Source organism: Lepus europaeus, chromosome 1 (assembly GCF_033115175.1).
Source record: "Lepus europaeus isolate LE1 chromosome 1, mLepTim1.pri, whole genome shotgun sequence".
NCBI classification, from domain to species: domain Eukaryota; kingdom Metazoa; phylum Chordata; class Mammalia; order Lagomorpha; family Leporidae; genus Lepus; species Lepus europaeus.
In genome coordinates, this window is record NC_084827.1 from 129,659,374 (window position 1) to 129,671,730 (window position 12,357).

Here is a 12,357-nt window from a genome sequence, read left to right on the forward strand (position 1 = left end):
AAAGGCACTGTGAAACAATTATTGAGGCACTAAGAGCACAGCAACCAAGAAAGTTTGGTAAACTCTCCCTTAGAACTTAGCCATCTCTACATACAAAGGGAATGTGGGGCCAGCGCCGCGGCTCACTAGGCTAATCCTCCGCCTTGCAGCACCAGCACACATGGTTCTAGTCCTGGTCGGGGCACGGGATTCTGTCCCGGTTGCCCCTTTTCCAGGCCAGCTCTCTGCTATGGCCTGGGAGTGCAGTGGAGGATGGTCTAAGTGCTTGGGCCCTGCACCCCATGGGAGACCAGGAGAAGCACCTGGCTCCTGCCATCGGATCAGTGCGGTGCGCCGGCCACAGCATCCCGGCCGCAGCGGCCATTGGAGGGTAAACCAATGGCAAAGGAAAACCTTTCTCTCTGTCTCTCTCTCACTGTCCACTCTGCCTGTCAAAAACAAATAAACAAACAAACAAACAAAAAGGGAATGTGGGAGGGCTAGAACTCTGGTTATATACAAAACCAGGCTTCTGTTGAGAAAGGAAAAGGAGAAAATGAATATGGAGTTGGTGGCAAACAGTGTTGACCACATAACGGATCAAGATTCTCAATGATGCTACCACTTTTTCTTTATATATCATTTTATTTTCAATTCCAAAGGACAATTCAATAATTGGTAAAAAATATCTGTTGATGGTCATGCTTGTTGTTCACATACTTGGAAATGGTTTTTGTAGATTTTATAAAAATCATAGCTTAATTAGTTTGAATTAGTATAAATTAAATAATATATTATGTATTTTAAACTACACTATGTTGATTGTGTAAGTTTCAAAGGTTATAATAAATGGAGATTAAGTTAAATATAGAGAATTTCACTAAAATATACCAAAATTGCATCCCAGTAATTAAGGAAATTAGTTCAGGTTTTCAAACCCCACAGAGAAAGTAACTTAGAAACTACAAATTTAAGATTCAATATCTGGTAATGAAAAACTTTAAGCATTTATTGAAAGAGCTTAAAACTGGCATTATATATATTAAATCCATTCTAAGTCAATATCCTGGGGCTATGTTGAATTAAGGAAGGCAATAATTATCAAAGAATGGAGTTTTTTAAGAATTCCATTATTTTTGGAATGGGAGAGGGAGCAGGAGAGGGGAGGGTTGTGGGTGGGAGGGAAGTTATGGGGGGGGAAAAGCGATTGTAACCCATAAGCTGTACTTTGGAAATATGTATTTATTAAATAAAAGTTAAAGAAAAGAATTCCATTATTTTTACCACACTAAATATTGTTATGATGACAACTGTAAAGCAAGTGCATCAAAGAGATAACCAAATAGTATTTGAAGAACTAAAACATCCATCCTAAATTTTAGTTCAGCAAGTTGATGTTCTTTTAGACTAGAGATAGTTTACTAACAGTGGAGATACTGCAGGTTCAAGGAAGAGTAGGGGAAGAAACAGCAGAGGAAACTCTTCTGGAACTAGTGATTCACGGTGGACCTGAGTGTAGAGCGTGGGAGCCCAAGTTCGGGACACCAGCGCTGGAATCAACACACCAGCGCTGGAACGTGAGGTGAGCCGAACCTCAATGGCCCGAGACACCAGCGGGAAAGCAGAGAGAGGAGACTAGAGGGAATGAGGCTTGAAACTCCGTGGGGGAGAGTTCACCAGGCTAACTTAGAAGAGAGAGAGGGAAAAAAAAAAAATGACCGATACGGACACGAGTTTCTCTCTCTCCGCTCACCCCTCAAGGGCGAGCAAGACAAAGAGCAGGCACCATTTTGGACATACGTCATAAGCAGGGCGACCTCAGGTCTGCACCGGCCCTGAGCCTAGCAGAAAAACCTGACTCTGGCGGGGAGAAATAACAGGAGATTAGGATCTAACTTGGCAACCCAGTGGGAGACTGCAGGAGAATTGGAGCCCACACTGAGGGCAGCACAGATTCCCTGTGTGGTCCTTGGGAAAGAGCTTCTGATCTCTGGCTCCTGTGGGTATATCATTTGCCTGCTAACTACCTCCAATTAAGTTCAGTTGTGCGTTCAGCTATGCAGAATTACTTCCCTTTTGAATCAAAAAAAAAAAAAAAAAAGAATGAAAGAAAGATTTACCACACCTAACCTAGGACACACCCTCAACCCTGAGGAACCAAACAGAGCTCTCATATGGGCGCTGGTTCAAGACCCAGTTGCTCCACTTCCAATCCAGTTCTCTGCTGTGGCCTGGGAAAGCAAAAGATGCTCCAAGTCCTTGGGCCCCTGCACCCACATGGGAGACCCAGAGGAAGCTCCTGGCTCCTGGCTTCAGATCAGTGCAGGCTCCTGCCACTGCGGCCATCTGGGGAGTGAACCAGCAGATGGAAGACCTCTCCCCCCACCCCATCCCCTCTCTCTGCCTCTCCTTCTCTCTCTATAACTCTGAATTTCAAGTAAATAAATAAATCTTTAAAAAAATTAGGGAAGTTTTCTGTTATTATTTCACTACAAAGGTTTACTAATACTTTTTTTCCATGCCTTCAGGAACTCCTAAACCTGTATGTTGGGTTGTTTTATAGTATCCTGTAGGTTCCCAACAGTGTTTTTTAGTTTTGTAATTTCTTTATCTTGTCCTTGATTTGACTGTAATTTCCTGTGCTTTGTCTTCTAGATCCAATATTCTTTCTTCCGCTGCACCAATTCTGTTGTTAAGGCTCTCCGCTGCATTGTTTATTTGTTCTATTGAATTCTTCATTTCATTTTGATTTCTCTTTAAGATTTCAATTTCATAGGAGAACTTTTCTTTCATGTCCTGTACTGATTTCAGTAGTTTTTGCATTTGCTTCTGATTACTTCTATTTAATCTTATGATCAATTTTTTGAGTTCCATTTCTTTCATTTTTTTGTTTTTGTTTTTGCTGTGGCGGATTTTATCTTTGTACTGTGGCTCTGTAGATAAATAGAATGTCTAATTTTAGTGACTATCTAGAGGCTTTACTGGGTGTGGCCAGAGAGCTCTGTTCAGTTCTCCAGGGTTAAGGGAGTGTCTTAGGTGACACATCCAGGTTTGGTGCAGTAAATCTTCTCCTTTTTCTCTTTTTAATCAGAAGGGAAATTTATTCCACTCAGCTGAGCTCTTCTCCTCAAAGAGACCAGTGCCTGAGAGCTAGGCCCAGTGGGTATAATATTTGTCTGTTTCTGTCCCAAGGACCACACAAAGAATCTGTGCAGTCCTCAGTGTAAGTTCAGATTCCCCAGCAATGTCTCTCACCATGTAACCATGAAGCTCTGAGCTTCTGGAGTCTCCCACTGTGACTGCCCAAATTCCCAGCCACAGTGTGATTGCACTCACATACCCTCAGTTTTATTCGCAGTCCTACTACAGAAGCATCACACAGTCATATGCTCCTAGCCCCCTGTTAGTTCTCCCCACCAGAGTCAGGAGTGACCGCTCGGATGGTTTCTGGGCATGGACAAGAGCTGGCACAGATGTTATGTATGTCCAAAATGGCACCCACTCTATAGGCTTGTTACAGGATACCACTGTAGTGATTGGGGAGAGAGAAATGCATCAATCTTTTTTTTTTCTCCTCTAATTTGGCAGGTACACTATCCCCCACGGGGCACCAAGCCAGGTTACCGCTAGGCTCTTCCTGCAGCTTTATCACCAGTTGTTTGGGCTGCTGCAGTCTGGTCTCACCTCATTTCCCAATGCTGGTGTGTAGGCTCTAATCTGCTAGAGTCTCAAGTTGTGGACAACAACATCCTCCAGGTAGGTCTACCATATCCCTCTACTTTCAGTAGAGTTTCCTCTGCCATTTTCCCTCTAACTCTTCCATGAGAATATACTCTTTCCACTTTTTCAAAAATGTCTTCTCCTGGACTACAGCAGTAATCTCCCTCCCTACTCCACCATCTTGGAACTGCCTCTTCTTTGATTATGAGCATGATGAGACTTTGTCATTACTATGGACTTTTTTTTTTATTTATTCTTGTATTTGAAAGGCAGAGATTCAGAGAGAGAAATCTTTAATCTTCTAATTCATGCTCCAACTGGCTCCAAAGGCTGGGTTTAGGCCAGGCTGAAGCCAGGAACATGGAACTCCAGCAGGGTTTCCCACATGGGTGGCAGGGGCCAAGTATTTGAGCCATATTCTGCTGCTCTCCCAGGCACATTAGCAAGGAGCTGGACCAGAAGTGGAGCAAATGAGACTGAAACCAGCACTCATATGGGATGCTGGAATCACAGGTGGTGGTTTAACCAACTCCACCATGCTTCTGGCCCCTACGCTAATTCAAACTAACATTGAGGGACTAAAGTGTTATTATTTTGAATTTTTATGTATTTATTTTCATCTTAATTGAAAGGCAGAGAGACAGAGACAAAGATTTTCCATCCACTGATTCATTCAGCAAATGCTAGCAATAGCTGGGGCTCAAGATCAGGAACCCAAATCACAATCCAGGTCTTCCTTGTGCATGGCAAGAACCCAAGTACTTGAGCCATCATCTGCGGCATCTCAGAATATACAATAGCAGAAGACTGGGTTAGAGAGGGAGCCAGCACTTAAATCTAGGCACTCTAATATGGGATGCAGGCATATCAAGTGGCATCTTAACCACTCTGCCAAATGCCTGTATTAAAGGATTGTTTTTGATGGGCTACTCTACCTAAAGATGAATATAAAAACTCTGTTACTTTTGTATTAGGAAGGGCGTATACTATGTGATGAATTGATTCCCCAATATTTTCTTCTATTTGAAATGCTGTGAAATGTTATTGAGACTAGGAAAAGAGGTGGCCTTTTCTTTAAAACACATCATTTTTTTTTTATTTGACAGATAAAGTTAGTGAGACAGAGACAAAGAGAAAGATCTTCCTTCCGTTAGTTCATCCTCCAAATGGCTGCTACAGCCAGAACTATGCCGATCCAAACCCAGGAGCCAGGTGCCTCCTCCTGGTCTCCCACGTGGGTGCAGGGGCTCAAGCACCTGGGCCATCCTCCACTGCCTTCTCAGGCCACAGCAGAGAGCTACACTGGAAGGGGAGCAACCGGGACTAGAACCCGGCGCCCATATGGGATGCCAGTGCCGCAGGCAGAGGATTAACCAAGTGATCCATGGTGCCGGCCCCTAAAACACATCATTTATGCATTAACTTCTGCCACTATTCTTTCCTCAATACTATACAATAATTAAAGTAGCACATTTATCCACTACTACATATTATTTTGTGTCATTTTAAAGTCAAAGTCATATATACAAATAACAAAATCCTTTTGTATTAAAATGGCATTTGACTTGATTTGTTAATGAAAAATAACATTTATCTTAATAATTGCTAAAAGAATTCAACCTAAGTACAAACACAGAATTGGAAAACTTTTGATATTTTGATACTGGAACATAAAATTTTAATAAGAAACTGACATTTTTACCAGCACTCTGAAATTCAAATGATTTTAGATGACACTTGATAAAGAGCAATTTTGAACACAAAAAAACAGGCAATAAAATTACATGGCAGAACTCACAAGAGAATTCAGCTAATGGAAAATATGAATCAGTTAAAGTTTTTTATCATCTCACACAATTTAAAAAGTATACTAGAGGATGCATGCATACATACCTAGGTTAACTATTCCTAGTAACCACACATAGCAATGCCTATCATTATCATGACTTAAATACGTTCTAGTATTCCTAAAGTATATACTCCTAATCAAAACAAATTTAAACAGTAATATAAAAGCTAAGCTGAAAATTAACAAAATACTTTTTGATTTAATAGAACGTATTCTAACTCTAAATCATCACAGATGAAACAAATTCCCTGATTTTACTGAACAAAATAATGAAAATAATTTAGCCACTTACTCCAGAAAAAAAAAAATAACTGCCTCAAATATGATCAAATTGTAAGTCATCCAGAACGGTTTACGTACCAAAAACACTGGACAATTATTCAAGACAATTCTGATAAACAGCATGCACATTGGGATACGTTTCTAGCCCTTCACCTCACTATACTCATCAATCTAATGATACTAGATTGGTATTACAAATGTTTGCCTGAGATGAGTATTTGGTCTAGTTAGGACACAGTTGGGACACCTGCATTCCCTATGAAAGTACCTGTTTTTGAGTCTCGACTTAACTCCTGATCCCAGCTTTCTGCTAATGTGTACCCGGGAAGGCAGCATGCGATGGATCAAGTTCCCTGACACTCGTGGAAAACCTGGATTAGATTCCCAGCTTTAGTCTCCCGATCTAGTCTCTGCTGTTGTGAACATTTGGGGAGTGAACAAGCAATTGGATCTCTCTCTCTTGCTCTTACTCTCACTCTCTCTCTTTCCCCCACCCCAAATATATATGACTCTTTACTAAATAAACACATACTTTTTAAATTCTACCTAATCCCACTCAGTTTCCTGCAAATCTACCTTTTCACATTATCAGTGCCAGGCCACATAATTTCCCTTTTCTAACTTCCCCCTTTTCATATCCTGCTAAGACTGTCAAAGTGTTTCCTATGTTGTAGTAAATGTACTAAACTCAATCAACAGACTTCTTCCAGGAAATCTTTATGGAGGCTTTTCATTTATATTTACAAGAAAGGAAACTGAGACATAAAGAGGTTACATATTTTAAAAAGTGCAGTAATGAAAGAACCTATCACATTAGAAAACTAAATAATTCTACCCTGCCTATTTTAAATAGAAATAACCTTAAGGTATCTAATTCCACACACAAATAGCAGTAAATATGTACTAAAGTTTATAATAGCTTCTTGGGAATAATTTATCACCCAAACTGGAATTTTTAAAAGTGAATTGTTTTGTGGGTGGGAGGGAAGTTATGGTGGGGGGGGGGGGCATTGTAATCTATAAACTGTACTTTGGAAATTTATATTTACTAAATAAAAGTTAAAAAAATAAAAATAAAGTAAAAATAAATAAATAAAGTGAATTGTTAATAATAATTGAGAGACAAACATTTACTAAGACTGAAACTGGGGGACTGAAATATGTGGTAATCCTGCCTCTATCACATATTTTTAAGGCCAAGAAGAATTATTCCTCAAAACTCTAACCAAAGATAAGTGAAAAATAGTTTAAAAGAATGTAAGATATTCAAGATATTCTGGAACATCAGGAAAAGTCACTTTTCAACTTGTCTAAGGGACAAAATCTTTTGCAAAAAATATATGCACAACCTTAGCTACATTTTGTGAGTTGAACTAGTATTACACATAAAATATTAATAACATCCTAACAATCACCTCTTAAATTTTTGATTTGTCTGACAGGTAGAGAGAGAGAGGAAAAAAAGTTCTCATCTATTCGTTCCCCAAATACCCACAACAAGCCACACTGGGATTGGCTACAAAGAACTCAACCCAGGCCTCTTATGTGGGTGGCAGGAACCCAATTACTTGAGGCCTCACAGATGCCTCCCAGAGTCTGCATTAGCAGAAAGCTGGAGTCAGGATCCAGCTGGGCAATCAAACACAAGAACTCCTATGTGGGGTGCGGGGTCCTAACCGATGTCTTAACCACCATGCCAAATGTCCAACCCAAAATTTAAATCACTTTTGAAGAGTCACTCTGTTCACATGCTAATGAGAAAACCTAAAATGTGATTCCTTGGAATTCCTTTATTTTCCTAGGCAAATATAGACACTGTAATAGAATTTCATTCCTACTAAGCTAAATTTAATATTTAAAGCCAGGGTAAAGTCTATCTCAGCCAGCTATACTGAATGGTCTAGGATCCAAGTGATATACTATATTTTTTCTTTAATTTGTATTTACTTATTTGAGAGGCAGAAAGAGAGAGAAAGCTCAAAGATCCCATCCACTGGTTCAGACCCCCAAATGCCTTCAATGGCATTTTTTTCTTCTTTTAAAAAGCCACATGATGAAAACACTAATGTAATCCTAACAATTTATTTCACATTGAAAAGGAAAAATACCAAAAAGGAGTAGTTTCAGCTTCAATGAGGTGGAAGTACAATATTAAGATTGTTTGCATTTGCTATTGTGAATTGAGCTGCAATAAACATTAATGTGCAGAAGGCTTTTTTATTTGCCAATTTAATTTCCTTTGGGTAAATTCCAAGGAGTGGGATGGCTAGGTTGTATGGTAGGGTTATATTCAGGTTTCTGAGGAATCTCCAGACTGACTTCCCTAGTGGCTTAACCAGTTTGCATTCCCACCAACAGTGGGTTAGTGCCCCTTTTTCCCCACATCCTCTCCAGCATCTATTGTTGGTAGATTTCTGAATGTGAGCCATTCTAACCGGGGTGAGGTGAAACCTCATTGTGGTTTTGATTTGCATTTCCCTGATGGCTAGTGATCTTGAATATTTTTTCATGTGTCTGTTGGCCATTTGGATTTCCTCTTTTGAAAAATGTCTGTTGAGGTCCTTGGCCCATCTCTTAAGTGGGTTGTTTGTTTTGTTGTTGTGGATTTTCTTGATTTCTTTGTAGATTCTGGTTATCAACCCTTTATCTGTTGCATAGTTTGCAAATATTTTTTCCCATTCTGTTGGTTGCCTCTTCACTCTCCTGACTGTTTCTTTTGCAGTACAGAAACTTCTCAATTTGATGCAATCCCAAATGTTAATTTTGGTTTTGACTGCCTGTGCTTCTGGGGTATTTTCCAAGAAGTCTTTGCCTGTACCTATATCTTGCAGGGTTTCTCCAATGTTCTCTAATAATTTGATGGTTTCGGGTCATAGATTTAAGTCTTTAATCCATGTTGAGTGAATTTTTGTGTAAGGTGTAAGGTAGGGGTCTTGCTTCATGCTTCTGCATGTGGAAATGCCATTTGCTGCCTTTCAGATGTATGTGCTTATTTGATAACATTGTTTTGAAAAACATGGGTCATAGAATCTTGCATCAGAATACAATTTATACTACATAAAAAATAAGAAAGAATTTATTTCTAGGGACCACAAAGGCCAATCATCAGTAAATTTTCTAAGATTATGTTTAAAAAGCAAGACACTTAAATATGTGCAACTATTTTCTTATGTTGCAAAGACTTTGAAAGTTTAAAATATCACAGCAAATAATAAATACTAAATGTTTATGTCCCTACTGAGATGTTGTATATGTAAAATACTTAATTATTAATAAGCCAATGTGTTATACCAATATTTGTCTTTAAAAATTAAAACCAATCATATTTTTGGAATGACAGAATGATGGAGTTCAATCAGGGATTTATATCCCTGTAGAATATTGCTGAGACATATCCATACCATTTTTAAAATTTGAGAATATTTTTGTATCTCTCATTTTTTTGCCAGAATTAGATATATGCATATTATACTTATGCAATGAAAAAATGAATAAGCATCTGTGTGACCAGTTAACTGTAAACGTCTATGGAGTTTGTTAATTTTTAATTACTTTTGTTCAGAGTTTCTAATATTTTTAATTTCTGTGTCATTTAAATTTCCCTCATTGGAGTAAATTTACTAAATATTTTTATTTGAAATAAATCAAATAAAGCCAGAGAAAAACTGCTGAGGGAAAAAAATATTTTTCCCAGTGAGTTGAAAATATAAGAGTCTGAATGGTTATTGTGTAGATTAAATCAAAATGCCTAGGTTCTGATTTGAGAGAAGTTAGGAGTCTAGTAAGTAACACTTGTTTCATCCTCTCCTGTGTAGGTCTGAAAGAAGTCGAGAGAGAGACTCAAGTTTCACTCAAAATATTACCTTTATTCCTAATGAAGCATATAGATGAGTATAGTTTTGACCTGCAATTTTTTTGAAGATTTATGTATTTACTTGAAAGGTAGAGATATACAGAGAGAAGGGGGGGAGTGAGGGCAGAGAGTGAGAGATTGAGAGACAGAAAATATCTTCTATTTGCCAGTTCACTCCCCAAATAACTGCAACGGTCAGAGCTGTGCCCATCCAAAGCCAGAAGCCAGGAGCTTCTTCCGAGTATCCCACATGGGTGCTGGGCCCAAAGACGTGGGCAGCAGAAGATGGTCCAAGTCCTTGGTCTCCGGCACCCACATGGGAAAACCAGAGGAAACTTCTGGCTCTTGGCTTCAGCCTGGCCCTTCCCCAGCCATTTCAACCATTTGGGGAGCGACCCCATTAATTGAAGATCTCTCTCTCTCCCTCTCTAACCCTGATTTTCAAAAAAAAAAATAAATCTTTAAAAATAATAATTTCCTGAATGGATATTAATGTTTTTAAATATTAAAATTTCTATTGATTTTAGTAAACAAAATGCATGTTAAATCACTGTTCCTATAATCATAACTAAATTTGGATAAACTATTGAAGTTACTCAAAATGTGGTATTTTATGTAATCATCCCAGTTGTTCTCTGAGCATCTTGATAAATAAATTTTACTGAACACTATCAGAGAAAAATACATTGTTAAATTCTGATTTTGAGATTCAGACAAAATTTTTATACTCTATTGAAAAAAAATCCCTTCTCAAATATTGTCATTATTTTGGCAAAAAAATTATTGCATTAGAAACACTCATTTCAATATATTAGCTGCTTTCAAAGTGCATTCATTATTTAGTATGTACAACTGAGCTATGATAAGTACTATGTTGTCATTTATCAAAATTACTTACATATTAATTATATATTTTTAAGTTTCATTATTTAGTTTTATGTATTTGAAAGGCAGAGCAACAATGAGAGTGAGAATGAGAGCAAAAGATAAATATCTTCTATCCGCTGGTTCACTCCCCAAATGCTTGCTACAAATGGGGATGGGCCAGGCCAAAGCCGAAAGCCAGGAACTCCACCCTTGTAGCAGAGATCCAAACACTTAAGACATCATCTGCTGCTTCCCAGGGTGTGCATTAGCAGGAAGTCAGACTGGAAGCAGAAGTGGGACTTCCACCCAGGCACTCAGCTATGGAACTCAGGCATTCCTAAAAGTGGCTTAACCCTCTATGTCACAAAACCCACCCCATTTCCACCAGATGCGCACGTGTGTGTGTATAATATATATATATAACTACATAACAGAAGTAATAGTGGATCTTATCCAAATAACAGAAGGAAATAATTATTAAATTTATGTTAACACTGAAAACTACTTTTCTACTTCATAGGTTAATTCCATCTTTAAATTAGGACTTCTCCCTCACTTACAGAGTGATGTTATTCTGTCATTACAGTATTAAAGAAAAGGTATTAGATTCCATGTTTCACTAAACTCCATAAATATCTACATATTTTGTACTCTACTATCTCCTCCAGTTCCAGGAAGACATTGTCCAGTGTAAACCTTGCTACTCAGACAAAAGAGCATTAGCCTTATGAATACTTTAGACATAGTGTGTCCAGACGATTCCATTTCAGAGCAAATTTTATCTCAAATTTGATCTCAGAAATTTTAGAATATTTACTAAATATATAAAATTAAATTGGCAGTTTAGCTAATTGATAGGAAATACATGGGTTTTTTTGTGGGAGAAGGAAATAAAAAAAATTATTTTCCCTTCAGTAATGCCAAACTGGAATAAATATGAATCTCTTCATCTCAAAGCAATCATAGTCATTAATTGCCAGTATGATGTATATTCTAAGGACAATTCTACTAACAGAAATCAATTTGCAATGAGTTAACCAAGGGTTATGTAGCTGGAACTTTTTACAAGGAGACTCACCTAATTCTGTTCCTTCTTCAGCTGTGCCATTCCACATACAATTCTACTTAAAGCTACCTTGCACTCTTCTTTGTTATTAAAGCTTAACAATTTCTCAAGGCACACCTCAAGTACGATTAAGACCTCTTGGGTCTCCTAACTAATAGCGTACCCAAAAAATGTCATATGTATGAGTGAAACTGACATTTTGAGATTTCATAATTGTTTACAGCCCTTGTCTCTACTATCGAGGAACAGTGTTTTCTTCTTCTTACTATTTTACTCTTTATTTAGCATAGGGTTAATCATGAGCATAAAGTAAGCTGAAAGTAGGTCACTGTAAAAATTAAGAGAAGAAGTAAGAAAGGAAGAAGGAGAGAGAGTGGGAAGTATCCACATGCTCCTCTTCTGTATATATGAAACACATGAAATTTGTTCACTTTAAAACTTTTTTAAATAAACAAACATTTTTTAAAAATGACTTCTCAAGTCTCCCTACTCTATATCAAGCTTTCTTTCCCTCTGAATGTTAATAGAACTAACTGTAAAATTCAAATAGCATTTTCCTTAGATTATTAGTAATTTTGTCATAGATCTTCGGGCATGTAAATATAGACATATACTTTGGATAAAACAAAAACCCTGTAAGAAATCAGGCTCTTTAGCCACGATTATCTCTGTAGAAAGCAGTAAAAAAAAAATTGTATGCTCTACAAATATTCAAGATAGAGATAAACAAAATGTGTAAGA